The sequence below is a fragment of the Anomalospiza imberbis genome, chromosome 5, assembly GCF_031753505.1.
Source record: "Anomalospiza imberbis isolate Cuckoo-Finch-1a 21T00152 chromosome 5, ASM3175350v1, whole genome shotgun sequence".
NCBI lineage: Eukaryota > Metazoa > Chordata > Aves > Passeriformes > Viduidae > Anomalospiza > Anomalospiza imberbis.
In genome coordinates this window covers 38,022,598-38,047,315 of record NC_089685.1, presented here as the reverse complement: position 1 = coordinate 38,047,315, position 24,718 = coordinate 38,022,598, and the positions used below count along the sequence as shown (strand labels likewise).

The window sequence follows — 24,718 nt, the reverse complement described above, 5'->3', positions numbered from 1 at the left end:
AAGTGCTTTTAGATTATTTTAGAGATTCTTTTTCTCTCTCTTTAAAATGTTAAAATTTTAAGAAGACACTCATCTCCAATAGCATTTAACTCCAAAACTAAAAATGATCCTATGCTGCCAAAATTTCAATTTTAAAATGTCCAGGAGCAATTAATCTTGCTATTTCAAAGAAAAAATATTATCTTTTGAAATAAAAAAAATAAATTGGGCTTTTCCTGAAAAGTCTTTATCTTTTACTTTCTAAAGCCAATTATAATTAAATTCAGGTATATTTTTAAAAATAAAATAAAATTACAGAGAATATTCCAATATCCTCAGATGCCCTGATTGGTCCTTTACCTCTAAATTATCCCTATCTATAAGATATTAATTTATTTGAGAACTATTGATAGTTCTTTGTCATTGAAATTCACACCAGTACCAAAAAGGTATCCGATGTATTAATAGGAAAGTACACGAGTTATAAAAGACAAATACATAATAGTGGTATAACACTTACATTTGAGTCTTCTTATCTATGCTAAATATACTTACACAAGATGTATCTTACAGCTTCTTACACTTAAATTTGAATTGTCAAGAAAATGAGAGGACCCGTCAATCCTTTTATGTATAGACGAACTCTAGCAGCCAAATTTAAAGAACTCTATAAAACTTGATTGCCATTAAATACCTTTTATCTCCCAAATGCTACCACTTTAAGTTTGTCTTGGTGATTTGTGAAAGAGATGAAAATAATTCTCATCTTTATTGTGGAATTAAAGATAGAAGCAGAGATTCCAAATGTGAAAGAAACTAACCCTATGCAAAGGAAGCGAATGAGAGTATCAAAATCCAATAAAACTCATTTCAACCTTAGCAGGATCAGATTTGGAAAATCGGTTATTTTAGGGAAAAAGGTTAAGCTGCTTCTACTATCCAGCAATTTCTCATTCCCTTTTAAGTAAAAAAGACATTCTGTAATGAAAACTGTAAATATTCATACACCTGAAAACACTTCAAGTAACTAATTTTGATATTGAATGGGTTCTTTTGGTGAGTTGCGCAAAATGATACTGGGGAAAAAAAAACAATCTTTAATGATTTAAAAAATAATGCATTGACAAATAGAACATTTATTGGGAAAATTATGCATTAAATATAAAATGGCTCCTTCATGCTATTCATTCAGCATGCCTTTTCCTATACCACGGAAGTACATTTCCAATACTGACACTGATACCATGAAAATGTTTTTAAATGGAAATTTTATAAAACTTTCTGTGGCATGAAAGCAGGCATAATTTTAGACAATCTAGCATCCTTTCATTGTCTATAGCTACCTACTGTATTAGTACCACCATAATTCTTAAAAGCCTGAGGAAAGCCTTGCACTTTAATTGTTAATCTTTTACTTGAAAAGTTACTGAAAGAATAATTATCTTTTTGGTATGGGTTTGTATGTTCCCTTTGAACAAGCAAGACTGCTCAATAATGCTGAATCTTAGTCACTGCTATAGCAAGAACACAGTGTATCAGATAATAACCATCCTCCTCACTGCCACTAATTGCCCAAACTTCCATTTAGTTTGGCTCCTTAGCCTTGCACATTACACAGTGTCAAGGCAAAAAAAAAAAAAAAAGGAAAGATTTATGCTCTCTTTTAGCTATCAATTTCCTTAATTTTCAAGAAATAGAACTTTGTAAACACTGACATAGAAAAATGATTATTTTATTTTTATTTAGTTAATTTGGCTCATTTTTTGAAAGTTATTTCTATTTTCATTTTATCATTTGAAAATAAATGCTTTTTAATTAGATGTATTTATAGCACTGACAACACTGCTCAGGGACTGAAAAGACATCTTGTACTCTGCAAAAAGTAAATTGCCTGTTAGTTCTCTGCTAGGTAAGTTTTAACAGAAGATTTATGTTTTGAGGTCAGGTGAAGCTGATGAATTTCATGAAATATAAGATTCCTTTTAAAACAATACAGAGCTATTTTCAGCTCTATGAAAATATATTTTGCAATTCCTCCACCTCCATCTGACCTATAACCTCCAACTTCCATTGCCTATTTCTGTTCAGTCTGAATGCCCTTGGGAGAAAAGCCGGAACCAAATCAATTTCTTTCACTACAAATCACTTCTGTCCTCTTTCAGCTCAGTTCCTGTCCTGGCTAAGAAGCCATTATTTTCTGGGCCTAATAAATATCACACCTTCTACTTTTATATGGTACTCACTTCATCTCCACCTCTTCTCCTGTCATGTGATAACTTCTTCAAACAGGTCCAAGTGCTTTTATGCTTCCCTTTGAGTCTTTTCTATCTCCTTCCAATCTTCACTTTTCTTCTATTTGCCTTCCTCCTCCTGGTCCTAAGTCAGTTCTTAAACTATTCCTTTATCTATTCTGTAATACTTTGTGTCTAACTTTCATCCCCTGACAATGCTAAAAAATGCAGTTATTTTTGACTCTTCTGTCCAGTTCTCAACTCCTCCCCCAATTATTTCCTTCAGCTTAATTCTCCTTGCTCCTTGACCTCCTGTTCTCTTCTGGTTTTCTGACTAACTGTCTTCAAATACTAAGCAAGAATGATGCAATTTCTATACTCCCAGTACCTTTTTCCTGTAACTATACTACTGAATATACTATATTATACTATATTAATATACTAATATAACATACTAATATAATAAACATAATAAATATAATAGTATATATACACTATATATGCATTACACATATTATTATATAATATTATTCTATATTGTACAACAATATAATATACAAATATATCAATTATAAAATAATATACTAATATCAGTCTTGGCTACTGCACTGTAAAAGTGTGGATGCTTCTCAGTTCATACATGAGAGACTTCTTGTCAGTGGCATCAACCTACAAAGCCAGAAGTGTTTTCAGTTCACACTTATTATTATCCCTGCAAGTGCTTCAGTTCTTCATGCAGTAAGCACAAGTGATGACAAGTGATTTTGAATTTCTCAGAGTTTGGTAGAAATAGTTTTAAAATGGCTGTTTCAGAATATAAAGCACCTTTCTGCAACAGAAAAAGAAATACTGGTTTATGTTTGGACATAGTTCTGAAGCACTAGACCTTTTGAAAATCACAGTGGGTATACATTAATACATGGGGTTTTTTTGGAGTGTTTTTGTTTGGTTGGTTGGGTTTGTTTTTTTTTTAATCAAATAGATTTTAGTATGGATAAGAAGTTTTTATCAGCCTAATGACACAACTACCTGAAAGCATGAAATTCCTTTAGCAGACATGGCACTTTGAGACTAAAGTTGGTAACTACTATCTATCTTGGAAACAAAGATTATAAACCTGCAATTTTGTATGACCAGAGCAGGCCAACAGGCTGTAGAGGATACTACAAGGGGATGTGAGAGGCAGAACTAACAGGGTGGTGTGTTTTTCAGTCTGAGAACATAGTTCCCTAGTTAGAGGTGATGTTCTCATTATTCTGATCCTGTTTAACAGTGACAACACAATTATTTCTATCTTTTCTATGACACACAGTATGTGGTAGGAAACCAAGTCAAACCTGCCAAGATAAATACCTGTTTTTTACTGGACCTTGAAAATGAGAAGTGAACAACCCAAAGCAGGTTGCACATTAACCAGTCTTTTGCTGAGGGTCATGGTGGGATCATAACATCAAGTCTTAAAAAATCAAGCACAGTTCATATTCATCGGTCTCACACAATCCTGAAGTATCACTCAATTTTCTTTGCATGAATTCAAGAGCACTTGCATTTATATTCGTTCTGCTTCCCATCCAGGAGACTTAGAGTATTGTTTATCAAAAATTTGGTTAATAAAAGGACATGGCGTGATTGTTGGGGTGTCCTGATGGGTCCCTTGCAACTCAGCATATTCTGTGATTCTACAACATGAATCAAAAATGTACTCAAAACATATAAATAAAGTAGCTTTTCCTAATAGTACCCTTTCAGACATGAACATATTAATTTTCATTTCCAAGGTTGAAAAAAAATTTTGCAGGGTTCTTTATTAAGAAATTATTGAACTCAAGAAGAAACTGTTTACTTGAGCATACAGGTAAGAATGCAGACTTTGTAATACATAATCTCCAATTTTGTTAATGCTGGGTTCCAAAAATATGAAAGCAAACTTTTGCTTGGCATTTTTTCACCTTCTAGTGAAATTACAGTCCAGCCCTGGACAATATTTTGCTGTTATCCATATACTTAGTACATCTTGACTTATGATGCCAAACATAGAAATTTTAATCTTTTTTCCAGGCCAGAATTCCAGCTCACTGCCAAGAAAGATGGAACAGAACAAGGTAAAGACAAGAATAGTTTTCCTAATTGGAAGTCTGAAAGCTCTTTTCAAGAAGTGCATTCCATCTCAGTATTACTTAATCCCTTTCAACTTGTTCTCTGTAGAGACAAGCAGTGAGAACAGGCATCGTAGTTTGATTCTGTACTGACTTCATGTAACTGTTTCTTATTTTGCTGGCAATGAAAGAACAGGTCTTTATCTTGCCACTTTTTTATTTCTACAGCAATCTACATTTCATAATTTGGGTTACTCTTATTGTTACAAAGCAGCACTACAGAAGAAATAAAGAATCTCTTGCTATTAAAGGAAGAATTATTGGAGGGAATTGTTCCAGCAGTTTTAAGTATGAAAAATGTCTACATCTCCCAAAAATGAGATATTTTTTCACACACTGGATCCCATGCTTGGACATTAGCTGCTGTGGAAATTCTGTCAACTGGAAACACCAATAAGGTTCTCTGGCATACAAATCTGTCAGGATGTCTTCCTTTAGCAGAGCAATGCTACCCACTGGCATAAAGCAAATGAGTCACATCCTAGCCTTGTCCCTGGTTAAATTGATTTAGGTAGATTAAAATTACATGTTTGAAAATAACCAGAGTTCATTAATACGTAAATTAAAAAGCTGTTAATTTATTTTGATGGAGAAGGACCTTGGAAATGTGTTTCTTTTACATTCCAGGGTACAAACATTAATAATACCAAGGTCAATGAAGAAGAGAGTTGACCTTCGAAGTAATTTGTTTTAGTTTTCAACTGTCAGATTCCATATGAGCTATGAATGTAGTATTTACTCTCTTGCCATGTAAACTGACATGAGATTTGTTTCACAAAATGACATTTTGCAGCAGATCAGAGTGCAAGTGTCACTACAAAGTGAAGTGTGAAATTCTAAAAAAATTTTAATGTTATTGGTAGAAAACACTATTTTATTTATGCCAGTGTAGAAAAGTTGCTAGTAAAATGAGCCACAAAAAAACTATTTATACAAATATGTGAGTAAATCTTTCTGTATTCTTTATAGCATTCTGTGTCTACAGCAATGCAAGGAGAAAGTTGCTTAAGGAAAGGTATTTTGTATGAGGTAGGCTTGGAGACAGCACTACAGCATTCTGTAAGTATTCATCAGGTTGTTTATGCAGATATAGGGCTTCTGTCAGACACTGGTAACATGCTTTGATTTACAATGTTTATGCTGATAAACTGTTACTGCAGGCTCCAGTAAGTCTTTTACCTATCCATCTAATGAACAGCTGGACTTAAATTAGCTACTCATTCAATTTAAGTAATGTATCAGTTACCTTAAGGAGACTAGATTTTGTAGACCAGTAAGAATAATAGGAAGCTCTTAGTCTAATATGTAGATTAGTCAACCAACATACAGAATTGTTTACAGACCCACATGGACAGATTAAACAAATTTTCAGCAATGGCTTTGTCAAAGCTACAAAGTCAAGTAGCTGAAAGTTTAGAAATATTGTACTCCTAGTTAATCCCCTAGAAAAGTTTTGCCTTCTACTTAATCCATCTCTCACACTAAATTATTAATATGGCATCAGAAGTTCACACCCACAATCAAGAAAATGAATGTTTTGGAGAATGAGTTTGCATGGTAAAAGCAGTTCATAAAAAATCATTCTCTTTTTTTTTAAAGCTGGAAGATAAATATGTATCACAAGCAGAGTTTGAAGTTTGAACTTTTCAAAAGCTACTGTGAGCTGTAGCTGGCACAGCTGAGAGATAAAAGCTGGTATTCCACCTGTGATGAATTTGGGCAGAATTCTGTGTCCACCTGGAAGAGGAGAGGACAAGAAAAGCACAATTTTACCTAAGTCATGGAGTGGACACTAAGCAAAAAGAAACCATGGAGAATTCACTGGACTAAACTGCTTCAGCAGCTCCTGGGCAGTCTCAGTGTATCCCTATGCAGCTCTTTTGTTGGATGCTTCACATCACAAAAGCCTACCACAAAAGCTCTTAGAAAGAAGTCTAGTACCATGGAAATTTCTGGCAAAACTGATAGAAAAAGAATTGAAATTGAAGGAATGGAAATTCAATTAAGTTTGAGCTCCAGAAGACTCCGTTTTTACTACGGATACCCAAAACAGTTTAATAAAAAATTTGAATATATATTGTGATCTCTAAGAAAACAGAAAATTCAAAATTTACTTCCAAGATGTCTGCAAGTTTTGCATCAAATCTTATTTTTAGGGTAAACTTGAAGGTATTATTCTAACAAATTCCATAAATGGGATGATTATCAAGACACTTGAATGAAACTGAATGAAGTTCAATGAAAACTACAATGAAAACTACTAATTTAAAATATTTGGGCTTTCACTTCAACCACAGCATTCTGCCTGTGCTAAGTCTTTTTTTGGGGGGTGTAGACGAGGTAAAAATTGTGTCTTTGACACTAAATCGGAGTCTATGTAGAACTGACATTCACTGGAGTCTTGAAACTGCTTGCATGTATTAGGACACCTGACTGCAACCACAGCACAGACAAACTTTGACTGGGAATACTGAGTGGGTTTGGTGAACGTCCCGGCAAAAGGGTAGTTTTAATGTATTTCAATCAAACTTAAGGAACATTTCAAAAGACAAATGAAAAAGTTATTTTCTAGGGCCTTAATATTAGCATATGAAAAAAAGTACTACAAGTTAAAATGCAAGAGAACACCTGAAAGCTATTTATGGAGCAGGAAGAAACAACTTAGCTCAGGAATTTAGTTGTTACTGGAAACATGACACTAAATTGTGGAGGAGACAAAAGAAAAGAAAAAATGTAGACATGCGGGTACAAAGGGGAAGAAAATCTTTTGAAAACTATAAGGGAAAGGCTACATAGGAAATTTTTAGTATTTTATACTTCTGAGAAAGGAGAGTCATTCAGTGGTTTTACTCTTCCTCAATGGTATTAGTAAAAAATAAAATAAGAAAGCTCTTGGCCAACAAGTTCGGCATCTTCTCAAATACTCATTCATTTTAGAAATGTCTTTTTTTATGAATAATGTATGAGTAGTCATAGGCCCACGATCCTGCTACTGCTATTGTTGGCTAACATTTGAATTTATTCTGATTTTGAAAAATGTACTTTACTTTAAAAGTAAGCCTAATATATTACAAATTACAGTAAATAGAATTGCCATTTTGCACAGCATTATGATTATAGACACCACAAGAAATAGCTGAAGATTACGTCTGTTTAACTATGGGCGATACTGTTTAAAGGTCAAATGGATGTTTAGTGAAAAAACACAACAAGACAAATAAATCTAAAACCCAAAGCCTACCACCACATTTTCAATCCCAGGTAAAAGTCTACCTTAGTATCAGTAATGTACAGGTTACCAGCACAGGTATTAGCACAGAGCTTGCACAGAAGTGCTTGATGATATGCACTATGTGTTTGACATTACTGTCAGTCAAAGTTGTGCAGCAACAAGAATACTTGAAGAGTACCTAGCATATTGAAGAAAAAAGCTCACATTTCCTGATTTTATTTGTGTTTTAAATAAAATATCCAACGTATTAATAAATGGGAAAATAAGATATTAAAATTGCTGCTATTCCTTCTGTTCAAATTACGATTCCCATGAACCTCATTACTACTAGCTGATAAAACCCCTTCCTTAGCATAGTCTTTGGTTTAAAACACTCTAATGCAATGGAAGGTTTTTATCATTCATATTAATACATTAAAAATTGTCTAAAAAAGATTAAATAAAAATTGTGAATACAGTCTGTTAATCAAAATAATATAAAGAAAATAATGCCATAGGAAAATGTTGAGAAGATAGTAGCCTGAAATTTAAGATAGGAAGTGTTTACATTTCATGAAATAAACCAAGGCTAACACAGACCTGTGTTTCACGTTTCAAGTGACACAGCAAACAGCAGTAGTGGTGACCTGCACAGATTCATGTGCTATTTGAATAGGCTGCTATGGTCTAAGGTGGATAAACAAAGGGATTATTTATAAATCAAGAAGAATAATGGTTCCATTAAACAAAATCTTTGTGTCAGAGGCTATATGTAACTTCTCTGGGTTTTAATCTTTGCAATACCTGTATGTATGATTTTAAAGGCTTAGTCTCTGAGCTTCAGCTTTCCCTAATGCAAACCAGATAAAAATGACTTAGCCATTTATCTTCCCAACGGGTAAAAATGTGACAAAGGCCAGCTTCTAATACACAAGACTCAAGAGAAGATCAAATTTAATGGATGAAACTTGCTTATTCTGCAAGTTGAAATACTGGCAAAATAGATATGTATAGCAGCATTCATTAAACAGAAATCACAACCAAAACTGATGAAATCACAACCAAAATTTCTGTCAGTTATGGGCCAGTATCTTTTCAAAAATTAAATAAGCCTGTTGCGAGAAAATGTCTTTTGACATATTGAACTCTTCAACATTTGACATACAGACCACTTTTCTTCATGCTCAAAACATTTCTTTCTCTGAAGACAAACTTTTCCAAAAGGCATATTCATTTAGCAGTTATAATGAATTCAGTTGTTAAAATTTTCAGTAACTGATGTTTAATCTCATGTTGTAAACACAATATAGTTAGGTGGCTTTAGTTAATTTTAGCTAGTTTTTTCCAGTCAGCTGTCAGAATGTTGTACCCATTTGTAGAAATGGATGATTTTGGCATGCAGTGCATTTTGGGACTTGAGATAGTTAGATAACACTGCTTCTGGAGCAAAAAACAAATAGAAATCTGGTAATTAAATTTAAAAGTAAGATAGTTGACTTTGTGTTTCTAAAATAAAGACTAAACAACTCCAGAATGCAAGCTACAGACACATCTTACATATCAGTCTTAAAATGTCACTAGCAGTTCAGGACACTAGAGTCAAGGATATTTAAATTCTTTAGCAGGGAGACCTGGAAAGTTTATCTGGAGATTAAAAGGTTATTTTATGATGAAAGGCTTCAAGACTTCTGAATCTGTTCAGTATTTGAAAGAAGAATAAAATGATCATAGGAGGTATCAGTGAACCTGAAATAGTACTGTACAGATTATAAATGCAGCAGAATTAAAATAGGAAGATGGACAAGGAAGGAATATACCAGAGGAAAAAAAGATGATACTTCTCAGTGTTGCATAAGAAGCAATGGAACACATGAAGGCAGTGAAAAGACTGTTAAGGGGATTCACAGCTGCTTAAATCCTCTGTGCCACTATTTGACAGCTGTTAAGTGGCTGCATCTATCCAAAGGCACCTCGATGGAGTTGGTTTTACCTCACCATGTCTACTTGCAACATGTTTGGGATCTCAGGCTTTTAAGTGAAAGAAAATCAATAGGCTTACTTCTTCTCTCCTTCGCCTTCTCTTTCATTTCTCTTTGTATTTACTTAAGCATCTTCCTTTTGCTCTACTACCTTGTGATAATCACACTACCATACTTACACTATCTGACTCTATCCATTCCCTTTATTTCATTCAGTTCATCAATAACCTGTTACTCTGCCACACTGAGATTACTGGTCCATATGCATTCTAAATTAAAGGCTCTTCACCTCCATTTGCCATCTTACTGTTCATAGCAAAGTGCCATCTTCATCCCTTGTCTTTCAGAAGCATTTCTAAACATATTTTTACAGACTCCTTATAAAATGCATGTTCTCTTCTTTCCTTACCAGTGTTTTCTAGTACACTGACCAATTCTTATCAAGTCTTAAATCTTACCATTCTAACACCTCCACAGCCTTCCACATGACTCCTTTTCTTAATATCTATTTCAGACTCTGGGGGTCTGGTTTAGTTCTCACTCATGCAGTTTTTGTCTTACAGTTTCTTTTCCCTATTGTACCAGACTCTCCTAACTTTTAATATTATCTCTGGTGAATATTATGTGGATTAAGCTGTAATTTGTGAGTCAATGGTTCATCTCTTTTACACAACCAGCCATCTCCCTCTTATGCATGTTTAACTTCCCTTCCAATATCATTACTTTAAGTGGCCTAATAGTAGCTCAGACTTAGTATAGCTAGCCCAGAAAACCTGTGACTTCTCTACATCCTTACCCATATCTGCTCCTCAGTGCTTAGCCTTATTAATAGAAAAAAATTCTGCAGTAGCTCAGGATATGTTTAAACTCTCACCCTTCACTTAAATTCTCCCTTCTTCACAAAAATCAAACATAGAGAACTTTATCCCTTCAAAGTGAAAAATACTATCCAGTCCTAACTTCTTTCTTTCTTGGTAATCATAATCTTCTTGCCTTCTCCTAAACTCTTGCTCACTTCTTGTCTCTCCTGATTTACTCCTCAGATCATTTTTCTTCATTATACATTGAACAGTCTTACCAAAATCATAATTTTTGTTTCTGTGCTCATTTGTAACTTTTTTTAAGCTGCTCCCAAACATCTTTATTAGTCCCAACATAACTATATTAATACAATTTTTTAAAAGAACCACATTTCAGGAAATCAGAGACATTAATTCACATTAGCTATTTTTTCCATCTTAACATCATATAGTAATGAAACAAATCAGGTAATTTTGTAATAAAAGCATTACACATAGATTTCAAAGATGTTTGGCTGCAAAACCCTAATCCAGAGACTGGTTTAAAGTATCAGATTCACTGGTATCCCCTGTGAATCTAAGTACATGGTATGTGGAAGGCTGATGCAATTGGAGCCCAGTCTACAGGCAATCTGAATAAGAAATTTCATTTGTAAGTTAATGATACTCCAACATAAGCAACCTTCTAACACTAGCCTGAAGTAATTCATGGATGTTTTTGCATCTGCTTGTTTCACGGATGTATTTGGTACTGCAAAAATACTGAAGAGATAAGGAAGGCTGAGTAAGGCTTTGCCAAAAAAACCCAGTTTTATCTCTCAGGGGAAAAAAGAATTCTTCCCCTGAGAGAAAAAAAAAATAAAAAGAAGAAATAAAAGAGAAAAAAAGAAAAAAAAAGAAAAAAAAGAAAAGAAAAAAATTTAGAAGATAAAACAAACAAATAAAAAACCTCAAGGTCACCATACGCTGGTTAAAAAAAAAAAGCAAAACAACAAACTAAACCATAAAAAAGAAAAATTTTGATAAGGTACATTTCACTTAATGAGAGAAAAAATTAAATTGTCATCTTAAGGTTAGTTGTTATTAATTTTTACTATTAAAATATATTCTTACAGCAATTCACAATTATATAGTTTTCATAGTACTTACAAGTGAAGTACAGTAGAAATTGGCTGTCAGAAAGCAGTGCCAACATACAGAGGCACTGTCTAGATCCATCTATGTATCTACCATACACAGAGATATAAACAGCCTCAGGTAAGAATAATGATCAATTATTTATCTATTATAGTAATCTACTTTTTCTTACCCCTCATTCATATCTCATTATATCAAACACTTTTGGCTGTTTTTCTCTAAACTACTGTGTTGGGTAGAAAAAGATACTATCAAATCAAGACAGGAATGTTCACAGACATAAACAACCATTTGTGTTTAAAAATTCAGAAAGTCTTATCCAGTTCCACACTCCTGTGATGACTAGATAGAAAAACTGAAGGGTAGAAAGTATAATCACCTCCAGTCCTCCATCCTGCTCTTCAGATAGTTTTTCCTACCCTCAAGCATACAACTGATGTGCCAATCAACGAGCTCCTGAAATGTCAAGGAGTTTTTAACACCAATGTATTGCAGTAAATCAAAAACAGGCTAAGTCAAATGAACATAATGTACTCAGGCAAGATACCATTTATCAGGAGGTTCAAGACAGAAACCCACCCCTCCTCAAGTCACCTCACTGCAACACAGTTACATCACAGATTAGCAGAAGTACAACCAGGAACTGCTAAATTATGTTTTAGATACATTAAAAAAAAATCAAAAACAAAAACCAAACCAGCATGGAAAACATGAAACAACTAAACTGAAAATGTTGAGAAAACAAATTTCAACTTGGATGACTCTGCTTTCAATCTGAAAATAAGACATGATATGGCTAAATGAAAAGTAAGGATAATGGATTTTTTTCTCAAGTTATATAAAGATTTTATACAACAATTAATCAAAAGGGCCAAGTAATGTCTCCATATCTACATCCTTAACCATTACACCTTATTCCTACAAAATCCTATGTAAGCAGACATAAATATATGAAGCAGTCAATCTTCTACACACTTAATAGTATATGTAAGGGTGCTATTTTGGAACAGTAGAGTTTTGCTGTAATACTGAGAAACCTTCATCATACAAATAAGTTAGTGACAAACTTCAGTGTAAAGCTGAGACCCATCCATATGCAGCACACAGCACAGTGAAGAGTTGAGGTATTCCAGAACATATAAGATGACTCTTCAAAATGTCTGTAAGGTTTTGTGCCTCTTCATCTTTTTAGAGCACAAACACTTGACCAGGAGATTTCTTACAACTATAAGCCAGTATAAGAAATTTGGTACATGACCCTTTTTGGGAATGCTAAGTAATTTCCTACTGAGAAATTACCTACAGTATAATGGAAAGTCATTGATCTCTGCCCACCATCTGCTTATTTAACATGTTGGGTGATAGCAACACTTTGTCTCAGAAATTACCCTTGCTGAAGCTAATGAACATCATGTTGTAATTTTAACTAGATTCAGATTTATCTCCAGTCCTAGCCAAGCACTGAATCCATTAGTTGCTGACAGTGACTAGTGTGTTTGGCTAGCATATTAACTCACAAATTGTTCCACTAAAATCAACTTAACCAAACATGCAAAGTTATCTCAGCAATTCTCAGGTGGGATACAATCTTTATTTCAAGGTGTCATGTTTTAACAGCATCTGTATACAACATCTGTATTTGATTAAGAAAACTTATTTTGGATATTTTTGTGCTACAAAATTGTAGACACATATCCTCTGTAAACCTCAGGATAGATCAGAAGGGCTGACTGTGGCGCTTATGGGAAACACAACCAACCACTGCTAACATGTATCCAAAAAGAGAAAGGAACTCCTGTATTTCACTGGAAATCGCTCACATACAAGTAAAACATCCTCTCCCCATAAAGAGTTTGCAATCCAAAAAATACACCATCAGGTAATTTATAATTCAAAAGAATATCCTTAGACACAGGTTATGTAGAAGATCCTCGACCAGACACCTGCACCTCTCAAAATGTGATATGAAAGGCCAGAAAGGGTGGCTTAGTTCTGGTACCACAACCCAGCTGGGAGGAGGTGATCCTCTGAGTACCAGGATGTGGCCTTAACACATACACACCTCTAGGCTCAAACATTTCACTTCTTCGAGCTTTCCATGGACAAAGTGTTTAAATTGGCTTACATTTTACTGAAACCAGCTCATTCACGGTACCACTGCTACCGTGCTACAAAAAAATAATTTTTTACAAAAGCTGGATTAATAGCATACCCTACATCATTGCTGACAAAACAGGATGAACAGAGGTTTGCAAATGGTGTCAAATTGCACACTGCTAATACACAATAGTGAGTGAAGTCTAATACAAACATGCAATAGAGCAGGATGAGAAAGTTAATGTAACAATTACCCAACTCAAAAGGATGTTTTTCATGTCCATCCTATTCACAATGTATCTGAAGCAGCCAACTCCCAGACACCAAACTGACTGAATAACTGACGGACTGGGATTATCTATGCGCTGCTCAAGAACAAACACACCTGAGCAGTCATAAGAACAAGGCTGTATTATAGACCTACAGCATGAATGTGTGTTTCTCACATTTATTATATAACATTCTCCACATAAACACATAGGACAGAGCCTTGCAAGGTTGGTTGCTTTCATGCCATTTACAAACAACAGTAAAGGGGCATGTTAAAACACTGTTTGCTATAGTATGTTCTGAAACTACCCATCTTTCAACAGCAAATACAGTGAATATTTTAATCTAGAAATAACTCTTTAGCTGCTGGCGAAAAAAGAAGCACCAGAACACAGAGCAGTAGAGCGATTAAAAGATTTTTAAAATCTGCACATTACTGTGTTGTAAAGCATTTATCTATAAAATTAGTTTGAGATTACAAGTATGTTCAGCCTACCCTTGTGTATGCATTACATACAGTTTTGCAGCAGTGAAATGGAATTTTACAGCCAACGTCCTTCACATAAAACTAGTTTGTGTTGCAACAATTTGTCAGTCTTATTTAATTGTTGTTATTTGCTGCAGTACAAGGAAATTCTAACTGATACAGGCTAGACTTCTGATGTCACACCAAAAAAGCAACAGCTGTCTTTCACAAAATTCAGTAAAGCTAGCTTTCATCTTCCCTGCCAAAATTAATCACATATTCTAATGATGTCCAAGTGCTTCCTTCTGTTTCTTCCTCTGTCCCTGAAAAGTAGAGCTGCATTCTCTACCTTTATGTGGGTAATTTCTCCACAATAGTATTTTTTAAATGGCATTCAGGATTACAAAATGGAAGGAGATCTCATTTCACTGCAGTCATTTGTTCCTAACACAGAGAGATAACAGTGCGACAGGATGGAAGCTCTTTCTCCTTTCTCCACCTGCTCCCTCTGTAACTTTCTTAGTACTATTCCAGTAGACTTTAAATCTTACTTACAAAAGCCAATACAGCAGATGTCCTTGATTGTCCCACCTGCTGGCTGTGTTTACACTCCATAACCGATCCACCTATCCATCCTCATGCATGCATACATGAAAGAAGCACTGGGCAGTGTGCATGACGTGTTCTCTCTTGGACGTGGTACAGGGTATGTGAAGAGTGATAGCTGTTTTAGAGCTTTTATTTTAGTTCTAGCTGCACAGCCTCACATGCTTTGCTCAGGAGGTTCCATGTTGACAATCTGTAATGGCTGACTTGAAAGCCACCACACTAGCAGGATCTGGTCTGGGAACTGAAATGCGACAGCCTTAGCTACTCAATTTGAGTTTATCTGCCTAAGGATAATATAAAATCCCTCATCAGTCAGTATATATCTTCCTCACCTGTGTTTTGATCATCAGGGCTATGGTTTTCACACAGCTGTTCTCACCTAGCTTTTTCTTTAATATATGCTTTCAGAGAATCCTGTGATGAGCTCAGGAAATCTTGGCTTCTATCTGTGCTTCTCCTGAGAAGTAGGCCACACTGTGCACACACTTCTGTGTCACACAGCATAGCTGAAACTTGTTTACTGCTATCAAAGCTTATTTACAGCCTATCAGAAAGCTAAAAATACTTTTAATTTTCCCATAATATAAAGCAGACTGCCACTGTACTTCTGATCAAATCAGACACCCTGCCAAGGAAACATACAGACTTCTGCATTCAGTCTTCAGTTAGCAATGGAACTGGTTGCTCAGACCAAAGGTTACAGAGTCAAAGCCTCATTACAGAATCATTGTGCAAATTCAGCAATTTACAATCAAGAAATATATGTAAAAGAACATAATGTCTTGCAAACAAACATTGTACAAATAGACCTCTGCATATACTGAATAATACCATCACATTTTCCTGTTTTTCTATAATATGTCCCAAATACTCCCAATATGTACATTTTTCCATTTTATTATCCACAAGTACAGATCAAAGTCATCTATATAAATATTTTTACATATAAATATCCACTATTTTCAGTCATTTAAACTGGAAACTACAAAGCAAGAGTTATGCCTACAGTTGCATGTATTTATATTCCTAGTTCTTTAATTACGCATTTCTTTTACTGATGAAATGATGTTCTATGTGTTTGTCTAAATGACAAACTTTTCTCTAAATGACCACTCTTGTCTGTAAACAACATGTTATTAAGACTATTTTCCCACTTCTCAGAGACATCCTACCTTAGATCCCTCAGAATTTGGGGAATGAACCCAAGATTCACATATGTTGAACAGTTCAGTTATGGTAGCTACAAAGAGACCAATTATGGTTAATTATTGCTATTATTAATGCCAATTAATAAGTAACAATTTGCTCAGAAAACTAACTGGAAAAGGGAAGAAAGATACTCATCAATGAACAAGAGAAGCTTGTCTTGGTTCATTTTCTGTGTTGGCAATGATTTATTCGGCTTTGTGGGCAAGTTTGCCACCCTACAGCTGCTTTTATAGTCTCTGTTTCTTGAGATATCTGAAGAGCTAAGTCTGATACAAAGATTTGATGGATGTCTGCCTAACTAATGTATGTAGCTATTACTTTGTATTTTTCTTCTTTATTACATTTTCAAAATCAAAAAGAGATAAGCATTACTACAAGTCGCTGTTATCAATATCAAGAAGACACACACAAAAGATGTTTGAACAAAATGAAATTCTACATGTCAGTGGTAGACAAGCTGTTGTTGGAAAGTGCCAAATAATTAAATTTTACAGAGAATCACAAATTTTGGACCTCTCACAGTGATGAGATCTGTCAGACAAAGATAAGAATTTGTATTTTTAAAAAAGACAAGGTTTCATATCACATCTTCTTTTAATGTGAGAACAAAACAAACCAGTTGTTTGTGCCAACAGCTCCAAGCAGATTGTCATACTGCAAAGGACAAAGTTGGGCCACCACAATTCTGACACCAACAGACAGAATCACAGATAATAAAGCAGGAATCTGTATTCACCCAGTTTACCAAAGAAATAGTGGGAGGACAGCAGAGGATGTATTTATCTCAGGACAGTGCCCTAAGCAAGTGTGCAGACAACAGAAAGCCCCAAAAGCAGAGGCAGGCACTAGAAAGGACACAGCAGGTCTGCCTGACTGCAACTGAAGACCTGGATGCCAACTGGGACTCTATGCCAGCTTGGGCTGGGTCTGTTCTCTGGTATGTTTTGCACATGCAGTACATAAAAGAATTGGATTCACTGTGATACAGAAGGCAAATATTTTTAATATTTTAAGGGAAGGAATGTAATTTTAGTATTTTTTCTTTTTAATGTCACATACAAAGGGTTAGACACAAAATCTGCTCACTTGTTGTGAGATGAGGTTAGAAAAAAGACACTCAAGTCTTCCAGACTATCCTGAGAAAACGACCTTTATTTTCTCTGGCTGCTCAAACTGTTTGAGAGACACTGTGATGTCTGGGGCATCACTGTCCTGGCACTCGCAGCAGAGGCTGAAGGGCACTGGGAGGAGAAACAGGGTCTGCCCAGGACTGGTCACAGCAGGTTACAGATGCCCCCACTGCACCCACCACAGGGCACAGCTGAGCCTCACAGCTGAGATGGGGACGAAACCTCCTGGGAACACCTCTGGGAAATGTACTTAAGATGGTGCAAAACCACTTATGATGATGCAAAACTACCAGCAGTGAGAAGTGAGAGGGGAAAGTGAGAGAAACAGCCCTGCGCACACCAAGGTGAAAGGAGGAGGACGGGTAGGAGGAGACCCAGAGGCTTGAGCACAGATTCCCCTGCAGCCCATAATGGGGACCATGATCATGCAAGTTCCCCTGCAGCCTCGGGAGGTCCCCACGTTGGACAAGGGGAAAAGGATAAGGAGTGAGTGACAGAGATCAGCTGTTATAAACTGGCCATAAACCTCACTTCCCACTTCTCTGTGCTGCTCAGTGGGGGCAATCAAAAGGGTTGGGAATGAAGGAGTGAATTTGAGAGGAACAAGGGCAGAAGGTGTTTTAGGTTTTGTCCTTGTTTCTCACCATACCAATCTATTTTCATCAGCAATAAATTAAGTCAATCTCCATCAAGATGAGCCTGTTTTGTCCATTAAGGTAAATGATGTTCCTGCGCTCACCTTGAGACTCATGGAGTGAGAGAGGGGCTGCATGGGAGCCTGGCAGCCAGCTGAGGTCAGCCCACTGCTCTTGGGAATCTAATTTGGGAACTGAATTTTACAAATTCAGGTGGTCCAATTATACAAAAGTGACCTAAGTTCCTTATTCATTACAATGCTAACCACACTTGCTGATAGCGAGGTGAGCACTACTTGCTACAAAAAGTATATGCTGGTTCCACCACCTGATGCCCACAGCCACCTTCTGTGAAGGCTCAAAGTTCTGGAGAGGTTTCAAAAGCTGCTTAAACTGATTTAAGGCTTTGCTACTGCCAAGAGAGAAGAGATCCTGCCCTACTTTTCACATGCACATCACTGCACTATTTTCCTGTGAGGCAGCAATAAGGCTTATCTGGCTGAAAACTACTGTTCATTTTTAGTGCTGGAACAAAAAGGGAGCAAAAGATCATCACTTCCAACAAACATGCTATCATGAAACTATACCCTTGGAGGGCTTCAGGCTCATGATTTCAATATACCTCAGAAAATTACTATGCTTATGTACTTGGATCATAGCTGCTCCCCTAGCTTCACACTGGGGTTTCTTAAAATGTCCATCCTGATTTATTCAGCTGTAAAGACAGTAAGAAATATCCTGCTGGGTTTTTTTTTTGAGGCAATTTGTCACAAAATTTTTTCAACATTGCTCGACCAAACCTGTGACAGGACTAAGGACTTTCTGAACCAATCTAAATTTATGGTCTACTAATCTGGTATCCTCTCTGTGACAAATGACAAGGGTCAATCATTTAACAAATGCACATGACCTCCTGCAGTAGTTATCTGTAACATAATTCATTCCATAAAAGAATATCCTACCCATGTAGCCATTTATTTTGCCCTACACCTGGGGTCTTCTTCTTCCCCCAAAATCTTAAAATAATTTACTCATAGAAACATAGAACATGCTGAGTTGGAAGGGATCCAACTCGAGTTGGAAGGGTCTGACTCCTGGCCCCAAGAATTCCACCATGTGCTAAAAAGCATTGTCCAAATGCTTCTTGAACTCTGTCAGGCTTGGTGCTGTGACCACTTCCCCTGGGGAACCTATTCCAGTGCCCAACCACCCTCTGGTTGAAAAGCTTTTTCCAGATATCTAACCTAAACCTCCTCTGACACAACTTCAGGCATTTGCCTGGGTCCTGTCACTGGTCATGAGAGTGAAGAGATTGGTACCTGGTGCTCCTCTTTCCCTCATGAGAATATTGAAAACCACACTGAGGTCTCCCCTCAATCTCCTTTATTACAGGCTGAACAAACCAAGTGACTTCAGTTGCTCCTCATACGGCTTCCCCTCTGGACCCTTCACCGTCTTTGTTGCTCTCCTTTGGACAGTCTCTCACAGCTTCATGACTTTTTTATATTGTGGCACCAAAACCTGCCCTCAGGACTTGTGAGGCTGCCCCAGAGCAGAGCACAGTGGGACAATCACATCCCTTTCCTGGCTGCCAATGCTGTGCCTGATGCACCCCAGGACAGGGTTGGCCCTCCTGGCTGCCAGGGCACTGCTGACTCGTCTTCAACTTGCCTTCAACTAGGATTCCTCAGGTCCCTTTCCATGGCACTGCTTTCCAGCATCTTATTCCCCAGTCTGTTCTTACATCCAGGGTTGCCCCATCCCAGGTAGAGAATCCAGAACTTGGCTCTTGTTAAACTTCATATGGTTGGTCATTGGTCAAGGCCTCTTTTCAGGGCCTCTCTGCTCTCAAGGGAGGTGACAGCTCCTCCCAATTAAATGTTGTCAGCAAACTTACTTAGTATTCCTTTGTGTCCAAGTCATTAACTCTCACTGCCCTGTCAATTCAAAACCATTCTTAATTTTCCCAGCTTCTTGGCTTTGTCCTGTAGTAATCTAGGAGGTCTTTTATCCAGCCAGTTAAAAGCCACAATTCATTTCCCAGTTATGGTGTGCACTTGTAGGTGCATACTTTCCTCATAAAACTATTATTTTCCCACATAGTTTTAGTTTCTTTTTTTGCCTGCCAAAAAGGAAAGAAAAGGCATGCTCCTCCAGCCACATAAACATATGCAGGAGATTGAGCGTCTGGTTTCTGACCATTACTGATGCTGAGATTGACTGGGATAAACAGCAAGGGCTCCCAGTAACACCTCTGGCTCAGTGAGCCAACTGTTTGATTGTTCTCGTGTTGTTTAACAGCTTATGTATAATTGCTGCTGGTTTAGACTGTAACACAGTAAGTGCAGCACTGTGGGAAGAAAGAGGCTTGTTTTTGCAACAGCAGTTTTATTCTCTTTCTTTCAGGAAGAGTAAGATCTGAACTTGACTGTATTAGTTTGTGAAATTTTGTTTTCCCCAAAGAAGTCTTTGTTGCATCTAACTCAATCTGAATTGTCCAAGCCCATAAATCTCATTGCAGCCTATGTTGCCAGTATAAAGCAGTTGAATTTACTTTCAACTAAGGAGGTTATAAAGAGCTTAATTTCAACATATTGATTAAGGTAATTTTTGCATTTATTGTTCTCTCTATTTTTAATGGATGCACACACCATAGATCTATGTAACATTCCATTTTCACTGTTGCTTAATGGTTTACCTTTAAGATGGCATGGTTAATGGAAGCAAGTTCTATCCATCTACAGCCTAGGGACTTAAGCAGTGAAAGGCTGGGTCTCAGAAGAGAAAATAAGTGAAGAGTTAGCTCATAAAAAAGGAGGTAAAAAACATAGTAATAGGAAATTTTAAAAATACTTTTATTTTTATAAGGAGGTTTACAGTCTATCAACTTTTGTTTGCCTATCATTTTAGCATTCATTGCAATAATACCTTAGTCCTTATTTCTTGCAGTCCCAGGATTCTAGGGCTCCATGTTTCTCACAAATGGGCTAGAAACGAAACACTTCTAGGGCAGGAAAACAGGAAAGAACTCATGAGAGTTTTGCTATCAACTATCATGGTATCTTGAATTTAAATGGGTCAGACCATTGAGACTGGTTGGTCTGGGGCCTCCTGATTCTGGATCTGTACTATTTACAGTCTTTCTCTGTGCTCTGTGGATATTCCCTTAGCTGGCCTGAGCACCATTCTGCCTTTTTAGAATGTTCAAAGCAACTACACTGGAAGTAATAGCTCCTGTGAGAGGAGAACTGCTTTCATTCCTGTTACTATCAAGCAATAAATACCTCCAAAGCAATAATACCAAGATCTACACACCATAAATATTTCTAAATGAAAATCAGTATTAAAGAGAAATTGCATCTGAAACACTTAAAGGAATATTTCTGACAGTATAATGGTGCTTTTAAGTAAGAAGAATCCTTGTAAAACTTAAAATTTTCCAATTTTTTTTGTATTTTACTAAAGACTTCTTAATACTCAAAAAGTCTCAGAAGGCATTTCCTACTGACTCTTCTTATTACAGACCCTTTAACCCAATTTGTAGTATATTATATAGACATCAGCACACTAGTGGACCTACCAAACAAATTCTCTGATTCAGGTGACAAATTAAGAAGAGTTTCTAGTTCAGATTTGTGCATCAGATCCTCAGGTTTTGTTGCAATCTTAGGCTACTGGTAAGGATTTTTTAAAAAATTCTCCTAGATTCATTCATATTACATTTTTTGCTTTAATTTCCTTTTCCACTTCATATTTACCTTACAGACAACTTTCCTCTATTTCACATTCCTGAGAACCTTATTGTAGCTCACGGGTCTATGTGGATCATCTCTTTAGTAGCAATACTCTTCAGGGCACAAGCCAGTCAAATGTGCATGCAAGTCCTTGAAGCTATTGTTCAAATGGAAATTCAACTTTCAAATCCCAAAACATTTGCTTTCATTTAAATTAGTCTGAGTTATAACATTGGTGACTTACTCCCAGAAACATTCATAAGACAGTATTTCATATTCTCAGAAGAAACTGCCTGTAACTGAGAGATGCATGATAGTGAACAGAGATGGAAATTAATTTTGTCACTGCGATGAACACTCTACTACTTCAATGAAAATTTATTTTCAAGTTTTGGTGGAACAGGAACAGATTCAGGGGAATTAGAAGATTAAATATTTTTGATAGAATCATAGAATATGCTGAACTGGAAGGGACCCATCAGGATCATTAAGTCTAACTCCTGTCTTTTAAGAAATGAAGAGTCTCTTTACCAATATAAGTACCTTGCAGGAAATAACGACTTCTATATTAAATATATTTATATCTGGATGTTATTATGCTGTTAATACAATTGTGCCATGAATTTAATTTTTGGCTCCTAAAGTCAGAAAAGGGTCTAGAATGCAAGCCTGACAATATAATCACACCTCCTAATTTCACTGTGCTATCTACATCACTGATACTGAATTTTATGAAATGACTACAGAAGCAATGGGACTGCCTGGTGGAGACTGAGGTGTACAAGCATTAACTCAAATGGAACTCATCAGCTAAAAAGGCACAGCAGACATTCTATCTGCAACCTGAAAAATCACAGTACCTTACTATATACAGCTACACTGCATAAGATACTCACAGGCAAAAATATAAGGACACACACTACTGAATGTACTAATCAAAGACAAACCCTACTCAGAAGTGATCTGTTTAGTGGTGCACAATGGCAGATGCCACAGCATATTTTTTTGTGATGCAAGGCTGCTCAAGATCATCTACGGATAATGAACCATGTCAGCTTGGGATTTGATAAAACACAAATTGATGGTGAGAGAAGGCAAAGAATACAACTATTATCTCAACAAGAATGCAAATCAACTGGATTTTTTAAATCTTTAATGTCAGAATGAAATATCATGTATTACTACAAAATTACATATTCATTAATCTAAAAAACTTTGCATCAGAAAAAGTGATTTCTTTAATATCTCCATTTTAAAGTGCCACGGATTGAAGCATTTAATAGGTTATATATAGAAGGTAACAGAATCTTGTTTGTTTAAAATACCTTATATGATTGACATCAATGCAGGGTTCACAGGGGAATCCTGAATGAAGGTTCTTCTTCCTCACAGTTCAGAAAATTATTCCTTTTCTCCCTTTAAAAGAAAGACATTCAATGTAAACACTTGCCAGAACCTATAGTGCTGTATTTTCCATATTTGCCCATGAACAACTGCTACTTAAAAACTCTTTTAAATGTACTTGGTTTGTTCACTGCCTTTCAGCTGATTGCCTGTAGCTGATTATCATGAGATTTAATCAGACTGTTAAGAGACACAGAAGAAAAATATGTGAACAAAATTTCTTCATCATGGACTGATTTGGACTGTTTTCTTAGTGTGCTCCTATATTATATATTTCTGTAGGTTTCATCAGTGAGCCAAGTAAGGTGCACATCATGTCTTTCTACAGCTGTAACCCACAAGATTCCTTAACTTAGCATGCTCAGTGAATTCACATGACACTGGAAAGACACGGATTTACACTTGAACATTTTTTAACTTCTACACACAGAAAGACAATTACAGTACAGTTTGGATTAAGGGGTAAAAGTGACATCAGTCAATTCAATCTTAGACTCAAAACAATTTCCTAGAACTATTCTGATTATACCAGATTTTTTTTTTCCTTCTCTGCTCTTATATTTGCCTTCTACAGAGTCTCATATTCTGGTAAATTAAAGGAATTCACATGACTTTTTCCCCACAGCTATAACTAGAAGCTCCAGTTAAGACTGAATGCTGACTGTGCTGGAAGTTGTTTGAAAAAGACTTCGACATCTTTAAGATTTTTATAAATCAAATCCCTTAGACAGTAAAGAATAGGAATAAAGCTATATCAATATATTTCTTCTACAGATGAAAGCTAAGGTACACAAATACTAAACAATATGCTGAAAGTCACACGAGTCTGGTTTAAGGATCCTTCTCAGTCTTAAATGCCTTGAATCCTTGCCTAGTACCTGAATCACACCCCATAAAGCCTGTCCTCAGTCCCTATATCTTATATGTAGCACTTTGAATATTTTCCTTAGGAGGAAGTACTATCAGTATTTAATATTGTCAGACATGACAATATTTAAAACTATAAAATTAGAGATAAAGATTCTTTTTAAACAATAAAAGCATTGAATTAAATAAAAAATTCATTAAAATTATTTTAAATACTTAAGAAGCTTTCATTTTTCACTGGTTAAGTACTAAGAAATCAATACTGTAAAAATGAATTTTCTGTAAATATATGCCTATTTTTTGCTTTCTAATTTTTAGGGAATAAAGTCCATATCAGCAAGTGCATTGCATTGGATTTAGAGTCACCAAAGTCTGTGGGTACAAGAATTTAAAGGTTCACATAATGTGTCTTTTCCATCACAAAAGGAAAGAAAGACTAAAGCCTTTCAATTACTCCAGGACCTAGGGTTTTAATGAAATAACTATCAGGAAAAGCTGGTTAAAAATGTTCTGACTTTCATAGTCAACAATTATTTTGTAGCTTGTGCCTGTCTGGATAGAATATCTTTATTTATCAAAACAACAAAATGAAATTAAACTCATTGATGCAAACCACAACATTAATAAAAAAATCACTGCAATGTCAAGCACTCAAAGTTTAATTTAATCTATTCCTGATGCTTTATGAAAGTCTCTGAGTCACAATTTTGTTGTGGGGAGCTATGATTATTCAGTGCCTAGGTTGTTTTTTCAAGGAATTTAAGGGGTTTACCCCTCCTATTCATGAATGCTCTAGAATTCATA

General features: G+C 35.9%; 1 protein-coding gene across 3 annotated transcripts in view; it reads right to left on the bottom strand.

The window, feature by feature from the left end:
• SYT1 (synaptotagmin 1) overlaps positions 1-24,718 on the bottom strand; it is a 329,209-nt gene that overhangs the window by 227,892 nt on the left and 76,599 nt on the right. For 2 of the 3 annotated variants that reach the window (XM_068190290.1, XM_068190292.1), the window contains exon 2: positions 22,969-23,059. The exons of the other annotated variant lie outside the window; for it this stretch is intronic. The gene's annotated coding sequence lies outside the window, so the exon portion shown is untranslated. The remainder of the gene's footprint in view (positions 1-22,968; positions 23,060-24,718) is intronic. 3 annotated transcript variants of the gene reach the window in all.